This window comes from Ranitomeya imitator, chromosome 2, assembly GCF_032444005.1.
Source record: "Ranitomeya imitator isolate aRanImi1 chromosome 2, aRanImi1.pri, whole genome shotgun sequence".
Lineage (NCBI taxonomy): Eukaryota > Metazoa > Chordata > Amphibia > Anura > Dendrobatidae > Ranitomeya > Ranitomeya imitator.
In genome coordinates this window covers 119,766,616-119,780,786 of record NC_091283.1, presented here as the reverse complement: position 1 = coordinate 119,780,786, position 14,171 = coordinate 119,766,616, and positions in this window count along the sequence as shown.

The window sequence follows — 14,171 nt, the reverse complement described above, 5'->3', positions numbered from 1 at the left end:
ACTGGGAAACAGAAACCTGTGAAACCCATAAAGGCAACAGGTTTCTGCTAATAACCAAGAAAAATTATCTTTCACAATTGGTGCAGAATCCAACCAGAGGAGCAGCACTTTTAGACCTAATACTATCTAATAGACCTGACAGAATAACAAATCTGCAGGTGGTTGGGCATTTAGGAAATAGCGACCACAATATTGTGCAGTTTCACCTGTCTTTCACTAGGGGGACTTGTCAGGGAGTCACAAAAACATTGAACTTTAGGAAGGCAAAGTTTGAACAGCTTAGAGATGCCCTTAATCTGGTAGACTGGGACAATATCCTCAGAAATGAGAATACAGATAATAAATGGGAAATGTTTAAGAACATCCTAAATAGGCAGTGTAAGCGGTTTATACCTTGTGGGAATAAAAGGACTAGAAATAGGAAAAACCCAATGTGGCTAAACAAAGAAGTAAGACAGGCAATTAACAGTAAAAAGAAAGCATTTGCACTACTAAAGCAGGATGGCACCATTGAAGCTCTAAAAAACTATAGGGAGAAAAATACTTTATCTAAAAAACTAATTAAAGCTGCCAAAAAGGAAACAGAGAAGCACATTGCTAAGGAGAGTAAAACTAATCCCAAACTGTTCTTCAACTATATCAATAGTAAAAGAATAAAAACTGAAAATGTAGGCCCCTTAAAAAATAGTGAGGAAAGAATGGTTGTAGATGACGAGGAAAAAGCTAACATATTAAACACCTTCTTCTCCACGGTATTCACGGTGGAAAATGAAATGCTAGGTGAAATCCCAAGAAACAATGAAAACCCTATATTAAGGGTCACCAATCTAACCCAAGAAGAGGTGCGAAACCGGCTAAATAAGATTAAAATAGATAAATCTCCGGGTCCGGATGGCATACACCCACGAGTACTAAGAGAACTAAGTAATGTAATAGATAAACCATTATTTCTTATTTTTAGTGACTCTATAGCGACAGGGTCTGTTCCGCAGGACTGGCGCATAGCAAATGTGGTGCCAATATTCAAAAAGGGCTCTAAAAGTGAACCTGGAAATTATAGGCCAGTAAGTCTAACCTCTATTGTTGGTAAAATATTTGAAGGGTTTCTGAGGGATGTTATTCTGGATTATCTCAATGAGAATAACTGTTTAACTCCATATCAGCATGGGTTTATGAGAAATCGCTCCTGTCAAACCAATCTAATCAGTTTTTATGAAGAGGTAAGCTATAGACTGGACCACGGTGAGTCATTGGACGTGGTATATCTCGATTTTTCCAAAGCGTTTGATACCGTGCCGCACAAGAGGTTGGTACACAAAATGAGAATGCTTGGTCTGGGGGAAAATGTGTGTAAATGGGTTAGTAACTGGCTTAGTGATAGAAAGCAGAGGGTGGTTATAAATGGTATAGTCTCTAACTGGGTCGCTGTGACCAGTGGGGTACCGCAGGGGTCAGTATTGGGACCTGTTCTCTTCAACATATTCATTAATGATCTGGTAGAAGGTTTACACAGTAAAATATCGATATTTGCAGATGATACAAAACTATGTAAAGCAGTTAATACAAGAGAAGATAGTATTCTGCTACAGATGGATCTGGATAAGTTGGAAACTTGGGCTGAAAGGTGGCAGATGAGGTTTAACAATGATAAATGTAAGGTTATACACATGGGAAGAGGGAATCAATATCACCATTACACACTGAACGGGAAACCACTGGGTAAATCTGACAGGGAGAAGGACTTGGGGATCCTAGTTAATGATAAACTTACCTGGAGCAGCCAGTGCCAGGCAGCAGCTGCCAAGGCAAACAGGATCATGGGGTGCATTAAAAGAGGTCTGGATACACATGATGAGAGCATTATACTGCCTCTGTACAAATCCCTAGTTAGACCGCACATGGAGTACTGTGTCCAGTTTTGGGCACCGGTGCTCAGGAAGGATATAATGGAACTAGAGAGAGTACAAAGGAGGGCAACAAAATTAATAAAGGGGATGGGAGAACTACAATACCCAGATAGATTAGCGAAATTAGGATTATTTAGTCTAGAAAAAAGACGACTGAGGGGCGATCTAATAACCATGTATAAGTATATAAGGGGACAATACAAATATCTCGCTGAGGATCTGTTTATACCAAGGAAGGTGACGGGCACAAGGGGGCATTCTTTGCGTCTGGAGGAGAGAAGGTTTTTCCACCAACATAGAAGAGGATTCTTTACTGTTAGGGCAGTGAGAATCTGGAATTGCTTGCCTGAGGAGGTGGTGATGGCGAACTCAGTCGAGGGGTTCAAGAGAGGCCTGGATGTCTTCCTGGAGCAGAACAATATTGTATCATACAATTATTAGGTTCTGTAGAAGGACGTAGATCTGGGGATTTATTATGATGGAATATAGGCTGAACTGGATGGACAAATGTCTTTTTTCGGCCTTACTAACTATGTTACTATGTTACTATGTTACTATGAGAAAAAGCCAAGATCTGATGCCAATACCGCAACACCTGATGTCCACAAGTGCCTTAATTGTGCAGTGTAATACAATGTATAGCGTGCTCCACAGAAGATGCAACAGGAGTCCCGCAGCAAAGTAGGCAAAGAGGTGCACGGTATAAGACAGCAAGGGGTATGCACACAATATACCTTAATGAGAGGGTCAGCCAGGTCCCGTGATGCGCACCCCGATGCGCGTTTCGGATCTAAGTCCTTCCGAAAACGCGCGTCGGGGTCCCCTGACGAAGGACTTAGATCCGAAACGCGCATCGGGGTGCGCATCACGGGACCTGGCTGACCCTCTCATTAAGGTATATTGTGTGCATACCCCTTGCTGTCTTATACCGTGCACCTCTTTGCCTACTTTGCTGCGGGACTCCTGTTGCATCTTCTGTGGAGCACGCTATACATTGTATTACACTGCACAATTAAGGCACTTGTGGACATCAGGTGTTGCGGTATTGGCATCAGATCTTGGCTTTTTCTCATATATATTGACAGCTTCTACTTTTGCGATATTTGCACAAAATATGTGGAATTTGGCGTTGAGGTATCGGTATTAGATCTGGGCTTTTCTACATACACATTGGTAGCCTTTGCTTTTGCTATATTTGCTATATTTGCACAGTATAGGTTTTTTCACTATTGCATATCCAGCCTTGAGATATTGGCACTAGATCTAGGCTTCGTTACATATATATTGGTAGCATTCAATTTTGCCATATTTGCACAGTATTGGTTTTAGAATTTAGTTCATTACACCAGTTCGTAGTATTTGGCATTTGCACTTATTGCACTTTATATTGGTTCATTATATATTTTAGCATCCAAATTTTTTTGCACAATTTTTATAGGTGTTACATGTTTTTAGGCTTAGGCTTATATACACTAGTATTTCCTTGCCTTTTGTCACTTTGCACTTTATTTTTTACCTTATATATTACGTACACCATAGATTGAGGCATATTGTGAGGCATATCACGACCTACATTATATGAGGTCGATATATAATAGTGGCCTTTTATACCTGATACATATTGCAAATTGCACATTTTTTCCATCTTGATGATAAATACTGCCAAGTTTTTTTGAATTTCTTGGGGCTGCACTAACCTAGAATTTGAATCTATATATATAATTGGGTCAGTCCTTATTTTCTTTTCTTTTAAAAAAAATTTTTTAATTAATTATGTAAATTATATTTCCTGTCTCGTTATGCGCACAAATTGTTATATTATTTTACCTGCCAATCAGATATAATAAAGGCATTTTTTTCATATCCTTGTCGTGGTCACTTTCTCTGGGTGTGTCTATATATTGGCTGTGGTTGTTCTGTTTCATATGTAGTGGTTTTTCCACAACCTTTCTCCACAGAGCACTGGATCACTGGCATATGGCATAAACTGTCCTTATATTGTTGATTTTGTAATCACTGATTTATAGTGGTTGGTGCTTCTGTGGTTGTGTCTAATTTCTTTTCTAAGGACATATGCACATATACCTTTGTGAGCCAAGGAGAAGGGCTGTGGCATTAGAAGAAATATATCTCCTTGGTTGACTGAGCATGGAGGACTGAGCATGGATTTATTTCTTCTCCTGTCAAACCATTCTCCTCGGCTAATTGAGGTACATACAGTAGTACAGTAGTGTTTAAAATAATACAAGTATGTTAAAAAACATGAGTTAATCACAAAATAGTTATATTAGTTTTTATTTCCATGCATTGGGCACTGTTTTTAAAGTCAAAACATCAAGAGAAATGTATATAATTTTAACTAAACAGAAAATAGCAAGAAATTAACATTGTGTTATTCAAAAAAAATAGCTGTGTCTGCATTTGCATTTACAAAGTCACAATATGAGCAATTTTTATGACTATTTAGCATTCATGTGAATCACTAACCTAATATTTAGTTGTATACTCACAGTTTTTTTTTAGAACCGCTTCACATCTATGTTGCATAGAGTCAACCAATTTCTGGCACCTGTCAACTGTTATTCCAGCCCTAGGATGCTTTGGCATTTGTTCGCTTTGCCTCAGAAATGGCATTTTTTATGTCACCCCACAAGTGTTCTATTGGATTAAGGTCCGATGATTGGGCTGGCCAGTCCATAACCTTAATTTTGTTGGACTGGTACCAAGATTTTGCTTGTTTACTGGTGTGTTTACGGTCGTTGTCTTGTTGAAACACCCATTTCAAGGGCATATCCTCTTCAGCGTAAGGCAACATGACCTCTTCATATTTTCATGAATGCAAATTGGTCCATGATCCATGGTATGCGGTAAACAGGCCCGGCATCATAGTAAGAGAAACATGCCCATATCATGATGCTTGCACCATCATGCTTCACTGTATTCAGAGTGTACTGTGGCTTGGATGCAAAGTTTGGGGTTCTTTCTGAGAAACTGTCTGCAGCCCTTGGACCCAAAAAGAACAATTTTACTTTCATCAGTCCACAAAATGTTTTTCTATTTCTCTTTAGGCCAGTTGATGTCTTCTTTGGCAAATTGTATCCGCTTCAGTACATGTCTTTATTTTAAGAGTGGGACTTTGAGGGGAGTTCTTGATAGGAGATTAGCTTCACACAGGCATCTTCTAACTGTCACAGTACAGGTCACTTAAGACTGTCTTTGATCATCCAGGAGCTGATCATCAGCTGAGCTTTTGCCATTCTGGCTATTGTTCCATCCATTTAAATGGTAGTCTTCGGTTTTCTTCCACATCTCTCTGGTTTGACTTTCCATTTTAAAGCATTGGATATCATTTTAGCTGAACAGCTTATCATTGTCTGCACTTCTTTTTAAGTTGTACTCTCTCCAATTAACTTTTTAATCAAAGTAGACTGTTCTTCTGAACAATGTCTTGAACCACCCATATTTCTCAGGCTTTCAAGGATAAATGTATGTACAACATGTCTTGGCTTCACACTTAAATAAGGGCCCCCTGATTTACACCTGTTTCTTCACAGAATTATTGACCTCATTAATTGAACTCCACACTGCTATTATTTTGAACACATCCCCTTTCAATTAATTATTCTAATACACAGATTCAAAAACACGCAGATCATGAATGCTGAGTCTGTTGGTTTTCTTAGAATCTTCTGCACCGACTGGTAATTTGTTTGATGTGTGGTAATATATTTTATACCATAAACAGTGATTAACCTGGTTAGTCATTTTGTACTGCTATTATTTTGAACACTACTGTATTCTTATGAAACAGCTCCTCTGTCAGTGGAGTCATTGGTCTCGGGAGTTGTGTTTCTTCAGACATATCTTGACAAATAATTAGGATTGACTGCCATTTGAATTACTTCATTATTTTCCTTTTTTTACATTACTGGAGAACTGCTTTTAATTCTGATGGGACCTAAAGATCTATTGGCCAAACAGGAAGTAATATTAGTGTCACATAATAGACACGTAGCACTGTTACAGATTATTGCATAGGCATCCTTGAACTTTAAGTTATATTGCACTTTCGTGGGATTGGTTGTTTAATCATGGGCAACAGATGTGATATTGTGAGGTTGACACATTACCACACAAGTCAAAGTGCACTAGAAAAAGCTTAAAGCTTTGGAGAACCAGAAAATTAGCACTGTAGCAAAGTAAGATTTGATAACTGACAATGTTTTAACTTGCATTCAGTTTATTTTCATTTAAATAAAGGTTGAGGTTGTAAAATCTCATAAAATGTCTAAGAGTTAACCTATGTAAGTTGGGGTTTCAGCTCTCTGGTAGCTGCTTTGACATGCATGGGCACAGGGCTTAATGGCAAAACAAAGTAAGGTTTATTGTACTTCATAAACTTTGTAACTCCAAAAGGAAAACAGCTTTCTTGAGCTCTTTCTTTTGTATAAGGCAAAATAAATCAAACGGTCTCACCAACTTACTGTTACAGGCACTTTAAAGTCTCTAGCATAACTATCCCAATGAAAGATCTTTCTCCAACAAAAACACAATACACACTGCTGAGCTAACCCAGCAGTCTGATATTAGGCCTGTAAGACCCGGACAGCAGTATGGGAGTAACCTTTCCCATGAGGCTGTTTTGGTCGCTCCTAAATCCCAGACCCAAAATACAGTCAAACTAAAAACCCTCTCAGTTACCTACTGTTACTGGTGCACTTTTTCCCAGGACTTATATCACTGAGACCAGCCACCTTGGTGACACATACCTGCCATCCAGAGTCTTGCCTCCTGCTTTCTTACAGTAGCTATAAATGTTTATTCCCATGTTGTAATATATGAGCAAAATATAGGACAACAATATTAAATATTTAGTGGTGATATGAAAAGTATCATATCTGGTTCAAGTGACAACAGAATTCACTCACAATTCTCAGCTATAATTGCACTGTTGCCCATGCCTTTACACACTTCTGATGTCAGATCAGGCAGGAGAGTATCACTGGAGGTACACTTTAAGGCTGGGTTAACATTGTGTTATGGCAGTCTGTTAAATGGACTGCGTTACACCGTGGCATAACGCGATGTAACGCAGTCCGTTAATGCTGCCATTAACCCCTATTATCGGGCACATCACCAACGCATGCCATAATTGCCATGTTCTAGCGATGTGCTGTCATTCAGTGACGGAGTGTAACAACCCTGCCTGCATCACTGCATGGCCTCCCATTCCCCACCTGCCTATTACATCTGCTCACTCACCCTGTGCCATGCTGTGAGATCTGTCTGCTGCCGGCTCCATGCCATGTTCTCCATGGCCACTTACTCTGTGTACACTTCCTGGCTGTGTGCATAGGGGAGCGGCGCCAGCAACTCCGTATTCTTATTGAGACTGTGTGCACCTCCCTAAGGTGCTCCTGGCCAATAGCCTTGAGGCCTCTGATACTTAAGGCATCCTCACCCATTGGAGGATGCCTGAGCAAATTATTTCCCTCAGTTAGCACTTACTACTGAGCTGCCAGGTCGTGTCTGTTTCCTGTCTCAGAAGGCTGCAATTAGCAGGCCTTAATCTGTGTTCTGTTTGTGTGTCCTTTCCTGTCCGAACTCTGGTCTATGTCCGTTCCTGCTCCTCCTTTGTCATTAATCATTTCCCACTCTGCTGTGTGTACCTCCGCCTTATCTTTCTGCTCTGTTCGCCACTGTCTGTGGTTCTGCTTCTCTCTGCTCAGTTCTACCACAACCTGTGGTTCTGTGTCTCTCAGCTTTTCTCTCAGCTCTACACTCTGTGGCTTTGCTCTCAGCTCTGCTCTCTGTAACTTTGCTCTGCACTCTGACCTTGCTCTGCACTCTGTGGCTTTGCTCTGCGGCTTTGCTCAGCTCTCGCTCTGCGGCTCCGCTCCTTGTGGTTCTATCTGGCTCCGCTCCTTGTGGTTCTATGTCTTTTGCTCTTGGCTCTGCCTCCTGCGTTTCTGCACGTGGCTCTGCCTCCTGCATTTCTGCACATGGCTCCGCCTCCAGCTCTTAGCTCCGCCTTCTCCTCCTCTGCTCTTACCTCCGCCTTCTCTTTCTCTGCTCTTAGCTCTGTTTTACCTTCTCTGCTCTTAGCTCCGCCTTCTCCTTCCTGCTCTTACTCCGCCTCCTGTGGTTCTGCTTTGCATCCGCTCTTGCTCTACCTCTGTTCAGCAACTTGCTGTACAGGTCTCTACCTGTTTCTTTATATTCTCCAGTCTGAACAGGTTCCTACCTGTTTCCATATACTCTCCAGTCTGAACAGGTTCTTACCTGTTTCCATACACCCGCCTGTATACCAGTTCCTACCAGAGTATCCACCCTGTCTGCCTGAGTGCCAGCCGTGCCTGCCTGTCTGCCTGAGTGCCAGCCGTGCCCATCGGCCTGCCTGTATCTCTGTCAAGCCAGTCTGCCCATCAGGGCCTCTGCCGTACCCATCTGTCAGCCAGTGTCACAGCCGTGTCTGCCTGCCTGTGTCTCGTCCCCGGTGGGATCAGCGTCCACCATGGAGTGGTACCTGGTAGCTTCCTATTGCACAAGTCTGACCTCACCATCAGAGGCTCCAGCGAACACCTAGGAGGCTACTTCATCTGTGCTAGCGGTATAGCATTACACGATGGCATGTATGCTTTAGCGTTAACGCAGCCCGTCAACGCTATGTGTTGAACAGGCTGCTTTAATGCAATGTGAACCTGGCCTAAGGGCAAACTCTCACTTCCTGGTAAAATTGATAAAGTAAAAGGAGAATAAAATATACATTTTAAGTATTCAATTGTATGAGTAAAAAAAATCCTGTGTGTATATGGAGACACGAGGGTCAGTTGGTGCTCTTTTCCGCTGGCCTGGCTATTTTTAGAAAGATTGAATGGGGCAGGCCTCATCCCACTAAACACTTGTACTCTTTCCTCATGGGCAGAAAACAACATAGACAACACATGGTGAGGGTAATACCCTGTGATAATACTTTATTGGATTATCAATACTCAACAACATATAGTACAGTTCAAGCAAGTCCACAAGGTGGTGCAAATGACAGTGTTATCCTTCCACTGACTCACCAGGAGTAGAACCTCTGTGATTTCGGCGCATCCAGGGCCAACTACCCCAACCAGTAGCACCCCACTTTGGCGAGTACTCATAGAGAGGAGGTAGTAGCAAGCTTAGGAAGCTGACCAAGTACAATGAGGAGTGTGGTCAATCTGGGTTCTCTAAGCGTCTTTGTGGGTTCAAATTGTCTCTTCAGAGAGGAAGAGAACTAGAAATGTTGACCCTTTACCGAGTCTTGTCACATGACTTAGGATAATAGCCAAACCAGAATCTCAATTTGCAGACACTGTGTTTCAGGGTACTGCCCCTCATCAGTGCAAAGTGGAGATCTGGTTTGGCTGATTGAGAGGCATCTGACCGATATCCAAAAAGTATTGTTTGTCTTTGTGGAGAGTGACATGATAAGCATTTCAAGGTGAGGAAACTTAAAGCCACAATGCTCCTCTGGGAAATATGCAAATTGTCTCTTCAGAGAGGAAGAGAACTAGAACTCTAGTGCCACCTATTGGAAGTAGCAATCCTAACAGTCAATGTCGACCCTTTTCTGAGCCTTGTCACATGACTTAGGATAATAGCCAAACCTGAATCTCAATTTGCAGACACTGTGTTTCGGGGTACTGCCCCTCATCAGTGCAAAGTGGAGATCTGGTTTGGCTGATTGAGAGGCATCTGACCGATATCCAAGAAGTATTGTTTCTCCTTGTGGAGAGTGACATGATAAGCATATCGAGGTGAGGAGACTTAAAGCCGCAATGCTCCTCTGGGAAACATGCAAATTGTCTCTTCAGAGAGGAAGAGAACTTGAACTCTAGTGCCACCTATTGGAAGTAGCAATCCTAAAAGTCAATGTCGACTCTTTACCAAGCCTTGTCACATGACTTAGGATAATAGCCAAACCAGAATCTAAATTTGCAGACACTGTGTTTCGGGGTACTGCCCCTTGTCAGTGCAAAGTGGAGATCTGGTTTGGCTGATTGAGAGGCACCTGACCGGGATCCAAGAAGTATCATTTCTCCTTGCGGAGAGTGACATGATAAGCATGTCAAGGTGAGGAGACTTAAAGCCGCCATGCTCCTCTGGGAAATATGCAAATTGTCTCTTCAGAGAGGTCGACATTGACTGTTAGGATTGCTACTTCCAGTAGGTGGCACTAGAGTTCTCATTCTCTTCCTCTCTGAAGAGACAATTTGCATATTTCTCAGAGGAGCATTGCAGCTTTAAGTCTCCTCAGCTCGACACACTTATCATGTCACTCTCCGCAAGGAGAAACGATACTTCTTGGCAAACTCAAAATAAGCCTTACAATTTTTGTGTGTAAGTAAAGGCTTTTTCTTCCCATTTCTTCCAAGCCACCTCTATGGAGTCAGCAGTTTATTGTGGTTGTGTGGACAGATACTCCAGTCTCTGCTTTAAATCTTTGCAGCTTCTTCAGGGTTACCTTTGATCTCTGTGCTGCCTCTCTGATTAATACCCTCTTTTTCTGGTCTGGGAGTTTTGGTGGGTGGCCCTCTCTTGGCAGGTTTGTTGTGGAACCATGTTCTTTCCATTTGATGAAAATGGATTTGCTAGTGCTCCTGGGGATCATCAGAGATTAGGATTTTTTTTATAACCCAACCGTGACTTGTACTTCTCAACAACTTTGTCCCTGACTTGTTTGGAGATCTCCTAAAGGTACCGTTACACTAAACGATTTACCAACGATCACGACCAGCGATACGACCTGGCCGTGATCGTTGGTAAGTCGTTGTGTGGTCGCTGGGGAGCTGTCACACAGACAGCTCTCTCCAGCGACCAACGATCCGGGGAAAGACTTCGGCATCGTTGAAACTGTCTTCAACGATGCCGAAGTCCCTGGGTAACCAGGGTAAACATCGGGTTACTAAGCGCAGGGCCGCGTTTAGTAACCCGATATTTATCCTGGTTATCATTGTAAAAGTAAAAAAAAAAACACTACATACTCACATTCTGATGTCTGTCACGTCCCCCGTCGGCGTCCACAGGGTTAAAACTGCTTTCGGCAGGAGCGCTGCTAATGCACGCGCTGCTGCCGAGAAGCTTTCCTGCACTGTGTCAGTGCCGGCTGCAAAGCAGAGCACAGAGGTGACGTCGCCGCTGGAGTGCGTGCATTAGCAGTGCTCCTGCCGAAAGCAGTTTTAACCCTGTGGACGTCGGGGGCCGTGACAGACATCGGAATGTGAGTATGTAGTGTTTTTTTTTTTTTTACTTTTACAATGGTAACCAGGGTAAATATTGGGTTACTGAGCGTGGCCCTGCACTTAGTAACCCAATGTTTACCCTGGTTACAGGTGAACACATCGCTAGATTGACATCACACACGCCGATCTAGCGATGACAGCGGGGTGATCAGCGACCAAAAAAATGTCCTGATCATTCCCCACGACCAACGATCTCCCAGCAGGGACCTGATCGTTGGTCGCTGTCACACCTAACGAGATCATTAGCGGGATCGTTGCTATGTCACAAAAAGCGTGACGTTGCAACGATATCCTTAACGATATCGTTATGTGTGAAGGTATCTTAAGTCTTCATGGTATTGTTTGGTTAGTGATGATGACTCTTGCTTAATGGTGTTGCAGTCTCTATGACCTTTCAAAAATGGTGTGTATATATTGACAGCCCATTTGAAACTTAGATTGCACACAGGTGGACTTCCTCTCACTAAGCATGTGACTTATGAAGATAATTGTTTGCACCAGAAATATTTAGGGGCTTCATAGCAAAAGGGGCTGAAAATATAAGAAACTTGCCAATTTGTCATTATTTGATCCCATAAATTTAGTTTATGCCTATATTTTTCTCACTTCACCAACTTAGATTATTTAGTGATGATGCATCACACACAAATTGGATTACAAAAATATTTAAACCCAGGTTGTAATGTGACAAAATAGGTAAATAGCAAAGGGGGTGAATACTTCAAAGTATTACATGGAAATGCTTTTGAAGGTGTCTATGTTTCTCTTGAATTCTTGCTGAATGCTGAGGAAAGCTAGGTAGGACAGAGTTAAATCCTACCACTGCAAAATCTGATGAGGTGCACATGGCTAGCTGTGCATATAACCAGGCTATGTGTTCACCTTAGTCTCTGAGCCTAGGGGGGGACAAGCCATATCTCTATAAGAGGAGACTGCACAAGCCGTGTGCTTCCTAACTCCAAGTATCACTGATTGCTATTGACAACAGTTGTCTGTGTGATTGGACTGGGACTAGCTCTGCCGAGTCTGAGTAGCCAGGGCTTATTTAGTTTCAATAGCATCTTGACAAGCCTAAGGATTTTATGTTTATGGTTTTGCTTTTCTGTGCTGTCTGTGCAACCAGTGAGCTAAAACTGATACAGATGTCGTTTAATCATGTTGCGTCTTCCAAAGTCCTCGTGGTTTGTTGCAAACAGACCATGCCATACCTTTTCCCCTGGGAAATGTGATCCCGCATTACTGTTACGTCACAACGGGTACATCCTGAACAGTGCATACTTTGTACATATGTGTTTGCACTTTTTTCACTAATGTTTTTAATGCCCCACAGAAACCATTGCATGCATTCACTATATCTAATCTGGGAAGGTTGGGCAACCCAGATACACACCTGTGTGCCAAACTTTTCCAAGCAAGGAAGAAGAAAAGGGCAAATTCCCCCATGGTGAATTCAATGAATAATTTAGAAAAAGTAATTTATTCCTCTATCTATAATTTCAGAGATGTGAAACAACTGGCGGGGCAAGTCTGCTGAGCTGCCCACACACAGAGGATATTATTTATGAGTTTGTCATTACAATTTCTTTTGCAGCTTTAGAACTCTCACATTGTGAAAAGCAGCACATATCTCAGTGGTGTGTGGGAAACTTTGACATGAACATGAGTTGGAGGAACATCAATCACACTCATGCTGGTATGGTTTTTTTTCTTTAGACATTATTCAATGTAGGCAGCAAGTGAATAGCACTGAGAACAGAAAACTCCGATTTATCCACAGACAGGTACACATCAGAACAGACGCTAACAACACCCACTGACCTGTCATTCATTCTATGCAGAAAGCTGTTTTACTCCATAAATACCGATGCATAATTCTTTGAACATCTTCATAAAATTATGTTCATGTTGGAAAAAGAAGGGACATAATTGCATGTTTTTACTAGTGACTGAATCAAGGAGGTTGTTGATGTTCTAGCAGTGAAAGAGTCAATAAACCCAATTGACATTGTTACTGTTTCTATTTCTAAAGAAAAACTTTAGTCATCACATAATGTTTTTTTAATGATACCCTCTGTATGTTACACACAGTGATCGCGCTTGACAATTACACATTAGAAGTGAATAAATTCCTATGAACAGAATTAGAAGACTTTCCTTTGTTACCAGATGGCATAGTTCTATACTTAGTTACAATGTTACTAGCGATGAACGAGCATACTCGCCACTGCTCGATACTCACGCATCGGGAGTGCTCGGGTACGCTCATCACTCTATCGAGTATCGCAGGTGCTTGAGTGCCACACTTGAGTCGCCACCCTGCAAGTTTCACGCCTTTTAGACAGCCAATAAACATGCGGCGATTGCTTGACATAAACAGTAATTCTGTAGCCATGTTGGCCACCGTCATTACTATTATTGGCCAGCTGTATCGCATCATCAGAACTTATGTAAGACCCAGTGATGTGATGCTCGGCACACTGTCCTCATTAAACAGTTCAGGAAGAGTTCTTATAGGAGGGACAGTGTATTCTATAACAGGCGTATAGTCAGTGGTAATAATGCTATTGCAGTACTTGTATACCGCTGCTGCACCATTAAAAGAAAAGTCCTTTTCAGGCCTACATATTTTCTTTTCTCTAGTAAAACTGCCATTATCTGCATTCAGGTGGAGGAGGGATAGTTTTGGATTCGCGATATATAGGCAGGGATTAATATTGCTATTGCAGTACTTGCATAGGTGTACTGCTGCTGTAACTGGAAAAGAAACGTCCTTTTCAGGGATACATATTATCTTTTCCCTATTAACACCAGAAAGCTTGCAGGCATATAAATATATACCTAAGTTAAAATGCGCAAGACGGGCGGTAAGTGCACCTCCTGCTGATGGTAAACACAGAGTCCTAGGCTGTGGGCCAGATTAAACTGTGTCCACTGCGTGAGCACAACAAACACACTCATCCACAAGACCCAGCTTCCTGTTTCACTTTGTATG